The sequence below is a fragment of the Mus caroli genome, unplaced genomic scaffold, assembly GCF_978045245.1.
Source record: "Mus caroli unplaced genomic scaffold, Mus_caroli_1 scaffold_5, whole genome shotgun sequence".
In the NCBI taxonomy this organism is placed as follows: Eukaryota; Metazoa; Chordata; class Mammalia; order Rodentia; family Muridae; genus Mus; species Mus caroli.
Genome location: NW_028227260.1, coordinates 76,059,065 through 76,070,109, shown reverse-complemented (window position 1 = coordinate 76,070,109; position 11,045 = coordinate 76,059,065).

Below are 11,045 nucleotides of genomic sequence, written 5' to 3'. Positions count from 1 at the left end.
CAGTTCGAGGCCAGCCTGGTCTACAAAGTGAGCTCCAGGACATCCAGGGCTATACAGAGAAACCCTGTCTCGTAAAACCAAAAAAAAAAAAAAAAAAAGTAACAATTCATATGATGTTTCTAAGTCACAACTTAGGTCCTGAAGTTTTCAGGAAACTTAGGTGGAAAATATGCTATAGTATATATTATATATACTGTTTTGTTTCAAAATTCTATTTCTTTCCCCTGTTTTCAATTCCAAGTTTGTAGCATTGAATTTTTAAATCAGATTTTTACCTTTCTGTTAAATATTAGAGACATGATTCCTAGACATCTTTGTTTTTATGAAAATGTATTTGGTTAATATAGTTTCATCAATCTCCTACTTGTCACTAAATTTAAACATATATGGAAACAATTATCATAATATTTGTAAATACTAGAAATATGGGGAAATTATGTAAATTTAGCACAATTTTTATTGTTTTGTTTGTTTGTTTGTAATTATTTTTTATTTTTTTAATTAGGAATTTATTCCATTTACATTTCCAATGCTATCCCAAAAGTCCCCCACACCCTCCCCCACCAACTCCCCCACCCAGCACTCCCACTTATTGGCCCTGGCATTTGCCTGTACTGAGGCATATAAAGTTTGCATGACCAATGGGCCTCTCTTTCCACAGATGGCCGACTAGGCGATCTTCTGATACATATGCAACTTGAGACACGAGCTCTGAGGGGTACTGGTTAGTTCATATTGTTGTTCACCAATAGGGTTGCACATACCCCCAGCTCCTTGGGTACTTTCTCTAGCTCCTCCATAAGGGGCCCTGTGGTCCATCCAATAGTTGACTGTGAGCATCCACTTCTGTTTGCTAGGTCCCTGCTTAGTCTCACAAGAGACAGCTATATCAGGGTCATTTCAGCAAAATCTTGCTAGTGTATGCAATGGTGTCAGCGTTTAAAGGCTGATTATGGGATGGACCCCCGGGTATGGCAGTCTCAAGACGGTTCATCCTTTTGTCTCAGCTCCAAACTTAGTCTCTGTAACTCCTTCAATGGGTGTCACCTGAATTTTTGATCTTAGCCATTCTGACTGGTGTGAGGTGGAATCTCAGGGTTCTTTTGATTTGCATTTCCCTGATGATTAAGGATGCTGAACATTTTTTGAGGTGCTTCTCTGCCATTCAGTATTCCTCAGGTGAGAATTCTTTGTTCAGCTCTGAGCCCCATTTTTTAATGGGGTTATTTGATTTTCTGGAGTTCACCTTCTTGAGTTCTTTATATCTATTGGATATTAGTCCCCTATCTGATTTAGGATAGGTAAAGATCCTTTCCCAATCTGTTGGTGGTCTTTTTGTCTTATTGACAGTGTCTTTTGCCTTGCAGAAGCTTTGCAACTTTATGAGGTCCCATTTATCGATTCTCGATCTTACAGCACAAGCCATTGCTGTTCTATTCAGGAATTTGTCCCCTGTACCCATATCTTCGAGCGTTTCCCTACTTTCTCCTCTATAAGGTTCAGTGTCTCTGGTTTTTGGTTTTATGTGAAGTTCCTTGATCCACTTAGATTTGACCTTACTACAAGGAGATAGGATGGATCAATTTGCATTCTTCTACATGATAACAGCCAGTTGTGCCAGCACCATTTTTTGAAAATGCTGTCTTTTTTCCACTGGATGGTTTTAGCTCCCTTGTCGAAGATCAAGTGACCATAGGTGTGTGGGTTCATCTCTGGGTCTTCAGTTCTGTCCCATTGGTCTACTTGTCTGTCACTATACCAGTACCATGCAGTTTTTATCACACTTGCTCTGTAGTACAGCTTTAGGTCAGGCATGGTGATTCCACCAGAGGTTCTTTTATCCTTGAGAAGAGTTTTTGCTATCCTAGGTTTTTTGTTATTCCAGATGAATCTGCCCATTGTGCTTTCTAATTCGTTGAAGAATTGAGTTGGAATTTTGATGGGGATTGCATTGAATCTGTAGATTGCTTTTGGCAAGATAGCCATTTTTACTATATTGATCCTGCCAATCCATGAGCATGGGAGATCTTTCCATCTTCTGAGATCTTCTTTAATTTCTTCATATATATATATATATATATATATATATATATATATATATATATTAGGTATTTTCCTCATTTACATTTCCAATGCTATCCCAAAAGTTCCCCATACCTTCCAACCCACTCCCCTACCCACCCACTCCCACTTTTAGGCCCTGGCATTCCCCTATACTGGGGCATATAAAGTTTGCAAGTCCAATGGGCCTCTCTTTCCAGTGATGGCCGACTAGGCCATTTTTGATACATATGCAGCTAGAGTCAAGAGCTCCGGGGTACTGGTTAGTTCATAATGTTGTTCCACCTATAGGGTTACAGATCCCTTTAGCTCCTTGTGTACTTTCTCTAGCTCCTCCATTGGGGGCCCTGTGATCCATCCAATAGCTGACTGTGAGCATCCACTACTGTGTTTGCTAGGCCCCGGCATAGTCTCACAAGAGACAGCTATATCTGGGTCTTTTCAGCAAAATCTTGCTAGTGTGTGCAATGGTGTCACCGTTTGGAAGCTGATTATGGGGTGGATCTCCGGATATCACAGTCTCTAGATGGTCGATCCTTTCGTCATAGCTCCAAACTTTGTCTCTGTAACTCCTTCCATGTGTGATTGTTCCCAATTCTAAGAATGGGCAAAGTGTCCACACTTTGGTCTTCGTTCTTCTTCAGTTTCATCTGTTTTGCAAATTGTATCTTATAACTCGGGTATACTAAGTTTCTGGGCTAATATCCACTTCTCGGTGAGTATATATTATTTGAGCTCTTTTGTGATTGTGTTACCTCACTCAGGATGATGCCCTCCAGGTCCAACCATTTGCCTAGGAATTTCATAAATGCATTCCTTTTAATAGCTGAGTAGTACTCCATTGTGTAAATGTACCACAATTTTTGCATCCATTCCTCTGTTGAGGGGCATCTGAGTTCTTTCCAGCTTCTGGCTATTATAAATAAGGCTGCTATGAACATAGTGGAGCATGTGTCCTTCTTACCGGTTGGGCCATCTTTTGGATATATGCCCAGGAGAGGTATTGCGGGATCCCCCGGTAGTACTATGTTCAATTTTTTGAGGAACCACCAGACTGATTTCCAGAGTGGTTGTACAAGCTTGCAATCCCACCAACAATGGAGGAGTGTTCCTCTTTCTCCACATCCTTGCCAGCATCTGCTGTCACCTGAATTTTTCATCTTAGCCATTGTGACTGGTGTGAGATGGAATCTCAGGGTTGTTTAGATTTGCATTTCTCTGATGATTAAGGATGCTGATCATTTTTTCAGGTGCTTCTCAGGCATTCGGTATTAGTCAGGTGAGAATTCTTTGTTCAGTTCTGAGCCCCATATTTTTTTTAATTTTTAATATTTTTATTACATATTTTCCTCAGTTACATTTCGAATGCTATCCCAAAAATCCCCCATAGCGCCCCCACTTCCTTACCCACCCATTCCCATTCTTTTGGCCCTGGCATTCCCCTATATTGGGGCATATAAAGTTTGCAAGTCCAATGGGCCTCTCTTTCCAGTGATGGCCGACTAGGCCATCATTCGATACATATGCAGCTAGAGACAAGAGCTCCAGGGTTCTGGTTAGTACATCATGTTGTTCCAACAATAGGGTTGCAGATCCCTTTAGCTCCTTGGGTACTTTCTCTAGCTTCTCCATTGGGAGCCCTGTGATACATCCAATAGCTGACTGTGAACATCCACTCCTGTATTTGATAGGCCCCGGCATCGTCTCACAAGAGACAGCTATATTTGGGTCCTTTCAGCAAAATCTTGCTAGTGTATGCAATGGTGTCAGCGTTTAGAAGCTGCTTATGGGATGGATCCCTGGATACGGCAGTCTCTAAATGGTCCATCCTTTCATCACAGCTACGAACTTTGTCTCTGTAAATCCTTCCCTGGGTGTTTTGTTCCCAATTCTAAGAAGTGGCACAGTGTCCACACTTGGGTCTTCATTCTTCTTGAGTTTCATGCGTTTAGCAAATTGTATCTTATATCTTAGGTATCCTAAGTTTTGGGCTAATATCCACTTATCAGTGAATACATATTGTGTGAGTTCTTTTGTGATTGTGTTACTTCACTCAAGATGATGCCCTCCAGGTCCATCCATTTGGCTAGGAATTTCATAAATTCATTCTTTTTAATAGCTGAGTAGTACTCCATTGTGTAAATGTACCATAATTTCTGTATCCATTCCTCTGTTGAGGGACATCTGGGTTCTTTCCAGCTTCTGGCTATTATAAATAGGGCTGCTATGAACATAGTGGAGCATGTGTCCTTCTTACCGGTTGGGACATCTTCTGGATATATGCCTAGAAGAGGTATTGCTGGATCCTCTGGTAGTACTATGTCCAATTTTCTAATGAACCGCCAGATTGATTTCCAGAGTGGTTGTACAAGCTTGCAATCCCACCAACAATGGAGGAGTGTTCCTCTTTCTCCACATCCTTGCCAGCATCTGCTGTCACCTGAATTTTTTATCTTAGCCATTCTGACTGGTGTGAGGTGGAATCTCAGGGTTGTTTTGATTTGCATTTCCCTGATGATTAAGGATGTTGAACATTTTTTCAGGTGCTTCTCTGCCATTTGGTATTCCTCAGGTGAGAATTCTTTGTTCAGTTCTGAGCCCCATTTTTTAATGGGGTTATTTGACTTTCTGGAGTCCACCTTCTTGAGTTCTTTATATATATTGGATATTAGTCCCTTATCTGATTTAGGATAGGTGAAGATCCTTTCCCAATCTGTTGGTGGTTTTTTTGTCTTATTGATGGTGTCTTTAGCCTTGCAGAAGCTTTTTAGTTTCATGAGGTCCAACTTGTCAATTCTCGATCTTACAGCACAAGCCATTACTGTTCTATTCAGGAATTTTTCCCCTGTGCCCATATCTTCAAGGCTTTTCCCCACTTTCTCCTCTATAAGTATCAGTGTCTCTGGTTTTATGTGAAGTTCCTTGATCCACTTAGACTTGACCTTAGTACAAGGAGATAGGAATGGATCGATTCGCATTCTTCTACATGTTAACAACCAGTTGTGCCAGCACCATTTGTTGAAAATGCTGTCTTTCTTCCACTGGATGTTTTTAGCTCCCTTGTCGAAGATCAAGTGACCATAGGTGTGTGGGTTCATTTCTGGGTCTTCAATTCTATTCCATTGGTCTATTTGTCTGTCACTATACCAGTACCATGCAGTTTTTATCACAATTGCTCTGTAGTAGAGCTTTAGGTCCAGCATGGTGATTCCACCAGAGGTTCTTTTATCCTAGAGAAGAGTTTTTGCTATCCTAGGTTTTTTGTTATTCCAGATGAATTTGCAGATTGCGCTTTCTAATTCGTTGAAGAATTGATTTGGAATTTTGATGGGGATTGCATTGAATCTGTAGATTGCTTTTGGCAAGATAGCCATTTTTACAATGTTGATCCTGCCAATCCATGAGCATGGGAGATCTTTCCATCTTCTGAGATCTTCTATAATTTCTTTCTTCAGAGACTTGAAGTTTTTATTATACAGATCTTTCACTTCCTTAGTTAGAGTCACGCCAAGATATTTTATATTATTTGTGACTATTGAGAAGGGTGTTGTTTCCCTAATTTCTTTCTCAGCCTGTTTATTCTTTGTGTAGAGAAAGGCCATTGATTTGTTTGAGTTAATTTTATATCCAGCTACTTCACCGAAGCTGTTTATCAGGCTTAGGAGTTCTCTGGTGGAATTTTTAGGGTCACTTATATATACTATCATATCATCTGCAAAAAGTGATATATTGACTTCATCTTTTCCAATTTGTATCCCTTTGATCTCCTTTTGTTGTCGAATTGCTCTGGCTAGGACTTCAAGTACAATGTTGAATAGGTATGGAGAAAGTGGACAGCCTTGTCTAGTCCCTGATTTTAGAGGTATTGCTTCAAGCTTCTCACCATTTACTTTGATGTTGGCTACTGGTTTGCTGTAGATTGCTTTTATCATGTTTAGGTATGGGCCTTGAATTCCTGATCTTTCCAAGACTTTTATCATGAATGGGTGTTGGATCTTGTCAAATGCTTTTTCCGCATCTAACGAGATGACCATGTGGTTTTTGTCTTTGAGTTTGTTTATATACTGGATTACGTTGATGGATTTCCATATATTGAACCATCCCTGCATCCCTGGGATGAAACCTACTTGGTCAGGATGGATGATTGTTTTGATGTGTTCTTGGATTCGGTTAGCAAGAACTTTATTGAGGATTTTTGCATCAATATTCATAAGGGATATTAGTCTGAAGTTTTCTATCTTTGTTGGGTCTTTTTGCGGTTTAGGTATCAGAGTAATTGTGGCTTCATAGAATGAGTTGGGTAGAGTACCTTCTGTTTCTATTTTGTGGAATAGTTTGTGAAGAACTGGGATTAGATCTTCTTTGAAGGTCTGATAGAACTCTGCACTAAACCCATCTGGTCCTGGGCTTTTTTTGGTTGGGAGACTATTAATGACTCCTTCTATTTCTTTGGGGGATATAGGGCTGTTTAGATCATTAACCTGATCTTGATTCAACTTTGGTACCTGGTATCTGTCTAGGAAGTTCTCCATTTCATCCAGGTTCTCCAGTTTTGTTGAATATAGCCTTTGGTAGAAGGATCTGATGGTGTTTTGGATGTCTTCAGGATCTGTTGTTATGTCTCCTTTTTCATTTCTGATTTTGTTAATTAGGATGCTTTCCCTTTGCCCTCTAGTGAGTCTCTGAGCCCCATATTTTAATGGGGTTATTTGATTTTCTGGAGTCCACCTTCTTGAGTTCTTTATATATATATTGGATATTAGTCCCCTATCTGATTTAGGATAGGTAAAGTTCCTTTCCCAATCTATTGGTGGGGTTTTTGTCTTATTGACGGTGTCTTTTGCCTTGCAGAAGCTTTGCAGTTTCATGAGGTCCCGTTTGTCAATTCTTGATCTTACAGCACAAGCCATTGCTGTTCTTTTCAGGAATTTTTCCCCTGTGCCCATATCTTCGTGGCTTTTCCCCACTTTCTCATCTATAAGTTTCAATGTCTCTGGTTTTTTTATCATTTTTTTTTAATTTTTAATATTTTTATTACATATTTTCCTCAGTTACATTTCCAATGCTATCCCAAAAGTCCCCCATAGCGCCCCCCACTTCCCTAACCACCCATTCCCATTCTTTTGGCCCTGGCATTCCCCTATATTGGGGCATATAAAGTTTGCAAGTCCAATGGGCCTCTCTTTCCATTGATGGCCGACTAGGTCATCTTTTGATACATATGCAGCTAGAGTCAAGAGCTCCGGGGTTCTGGTTAGTACATCATGTTGTTCCAACAATAGGGTTGCAGATCCCTTTAGCTCCTTGGGTACTTTCTCTAGCTTCTCCATTGGGAGCCCTGTGATACATCCAATAGCTGACTGTGAACATCCACTCCTGTGTTTGCTAGGCCCCGGCATCATCTCACAAGAGACAGCTATATTTGGGTCCTTTCAGCAAAATCTTGCTAGTGTATGCAATGGTGTCAGCGTTTAGAAGCTGCTTATGGGATGGATCCCTGGGTATGGTAGTCTCTAAATGGTCCATCCTTTTATCACAGCTACAAACTTTGTCTCTGTAACTCCTTCCCTGGGTGTTTTGTTCCCAAATCTAAGAAGGTGCACAGTGTCCACACTTTGGTCTTCATTCTTCTTTTTTTTTTTTTTTTTTTTTTTTTCTGGAGCAGATGAGGTTTCATAGTTATCCTACAAATGCCATAACAAATGTTCTAGTTAGATGAGATTCTACAGTTTCCTTCAGTAATTACAGCCTTGGTGGCTACCCACTCGTCAGAATGCCAACCACCAATATCACTTTCTTTTTTTTTTTAATTGTTAATATTTTTATTACATATTTTCCTCAATTACATTTCCAATGTTATCCCAAAAGTCCCCCATAGCGCCCCCCACTTCCCTACCCACCCATTCCCATTCTTTTGGCCCTGGCATTCCCCTATATTGGGGCATATAAAGTTTGCAAGTCCAATGGGCCTCTCTTTCCATTGATGGCCGACTAGACCATCTTTCGATACATATGCAGCTAGAGACAAGAGCTCCGGGGTTCTGGTTAGTACATCATGTTGTTCCAACAATAGGGTTGCAGATCCCTTTAGCTCCTTGGGTACTTTCTCTAGCTTCTCCATTGGGAGCCCTGTGATACATCCAATAGCTGACTGTGAACATCCACTCCTGTGTTTGCTAGGCCCCGGCATCGTCTCACAAGAGACAGCTATATTTGGGTCCTTTCAGCAAAATCTTGCTAGTGTATGCAATGGTGTCAGCGTTTAGAAGCTGCTTATGGGATGGATCCCTGGATACGGCAGTCTCTAAATGGTCCATCCTTTCATCACAGCTACGAACTTTGTCTCTGTAACTCCTTCCCTGGGTGTTTTGTTCCCAATTCTAAGAAGTGGCACAGTGTCCACACTTTGGTCTTCATTCTTCTTGAGTTTCATGCGTTTAGCAAATTGTATCTCATATCTTGGGTATGAGGGACATCTGGGTTCTTTCCAGCTTCTGGCTGCTATGAACATAGTGGAGCATGTATCCTTTTTACCAGTTGGGACATCTTCTGGATATATGCCCAGGAGAGGTATTGCTGGATCCTCCAGTAGTACTATGTCCAATTTTCTGAGGAACCGCCAGACTGATTTCCAGAGTGGTTGTACAAGCTTGCAATCCCACCAACAATGGAGGAGTGTTCCTCTTTCTCCACATCCTCGCCAGCATCTGCTGTCACCTGAATTTTTGATCTTAGCCATTCTGACTGGTGTGAGGTGGAATCTCAGGGTTTTTTTGATTTGCATTTCCCTGATGATTAAGGATGTTGAACATTTTTTCAGGTGCTTCTCTGCCATTTGGTATTCCTCAGGTGAGAATTCTTTGTTCAGTTCTGAGCCCCATTTTTTAATGGGGTTATTTGATTTTTCTGGAGTCCACCTTCTTGAGTTCCTTATATATATTGGATATTAGTCTATTCAGGAATTTTTCCCCTGTGCCCATATCTTCTAGGCTTTTCCCCACTTTCTCCTCTATAAGTTTCAGTGTCTCTGGTTTTATGTGAAGTTCCTTGATCCACTTAGATTTGACCTTAGTACAAGGAGATAGGAATGGATCAATTCACATTCTGTTACATGATAACCACCAGTTGTGCCAGCACCATTTGTTGAAAATGCTGTCTTTTTTCCACTGGATGGTTTTGGCTCCCTTGCCGAAGATCAAGTGACCATAGGTGTGTGAGTTCATTTCTGGGTCTTCAATTCTCTTCCATTGTTCTACTTGTCTGTCACTATACCAATACCCTGCCCTTTTTTCACAATTGCTATGTAGTAAAGCTTTAGGTCAGGCATGGTGATTCCACCAGAGATTCTTTTATCCTTGAAAAGAGTTTTTGCTATCCTAGATTTTTTGTTATTCCCGATGAATTTGGAGATTGCTCTTTCTAATCCATTGAAGTATTGAGTTGGAATTTTGATGGGGATTGCATTGAATCTGAAGATTGCTTTTGGCAAGATAGCCATTTTTACTATGTTGATCCTGCCAATCCATGAGCATGGGAGATCTTTCCATCTTCTGAGATCTTCTTTAATTTCTTTCTTCAGAAACTTGAAGCTCTTCTCATACAGATCTTTCACTTCTTTAATTAGAGTCACGCCAAGGTATTTTATATTATTTGCGACTATTGAGAAGGGTGTTGTTTCCCTAATTTCTTTCTCAGCCTGTTTATCCTTATGGTACAGAAAGGCCATTGACTTTTTTGAGTTAATTTTATATCCAGCTACTTCATTGAAGCTGTTTATCAGGTTTAGGAGTTCTCTGGTGGAATTTCTAGGGTCACTTATTTTTTTTTTATTTATTTATTTTAATTAGGTATTTTCCTCAATTACATTTCCAATACTATCCAAAAAGTCCCCAATACACTACCCCCTCCAGTCCCCCACCCACCCACCCCCACCCCTTGGCCCTGGCATTCCCCTGTACTGGGGCATATAAAGTTGGCAAGTCCAATGGGCCTCTCTTTCCAGTGATGGCCGACTAGGCCATCTTTTGATACAAATGCAGCTAGAGTTAAGAGCTCTGGGGTACTTGTTAGTTCATAATAATGATCCACCTATGGGGTTGCAGTTCCCTTTAGCTCCTTGGGTACTTTCTCTAGCTCCTCCATTGGGGGCCCTATGATCCATCCAATAGCTGACTGTGAGCATCCACTTCTGTGTTTGCTAGGCCCCGGCATTGTCTCACAAGAGACAGCTATATCTGGGTCCTTTCAGCAAAATCTTGCTAGTGTATGCAATGGTGTCAGCGTTTGGAAGCTGATTATGGGATGGATCCCTGGATATGACAGTCTTTAGATGGTCCATCCTTTCTTCACAGCTCCAAACTTTATCTCTGTAACTCTTTCCATGGGTGTTTTGTTCCCAATTCCAAGAAGGGGCACAGTGTCCACACTTTGGTCTTCGTTCTTCTTGAGTTTCATGCGTTTAACAAATTGTATCTTATATCTTGGGTATCCTAAGTTTTGGGGCTAATATCCACTTATCAGTGAGTACATATTGTGTGAGTTCCTTTGTGAATATGTTACCTCACTCAGAATGATGCCCTCCAGATCCATCCATTTGCCTAGGAATTTCATAAATTCATTCCTTTTAATAGCTGAGTAGTACTCCATTGTGTAAATGTACCACATTTTCTGTATCCATTCCTCTGTTGAGGGGCATCTGGGTTCTTTCCAGCTTCTGGCTATTATAAATAAGGCTGCTATGAACATAGTGGAGCATGTGTCCTTCTTACCGGTTGGAACATCTTCTGGATATAGGCCCAGGAGAGGTATTGCTGGATCCTCTGGTAGTATTATGTCCAATTTTCTGAGGAACCGAAAAACTGATTTCCAGAGTGGTTTTACCACCTTGCAATCCCACCAACAATGAAGGAGTGTTCCTCTTTCTCCACATCCTCGCCAGCATCTGCTGTCACCTGAATTTTTGATCTTAGCCATTCTGACTGGTG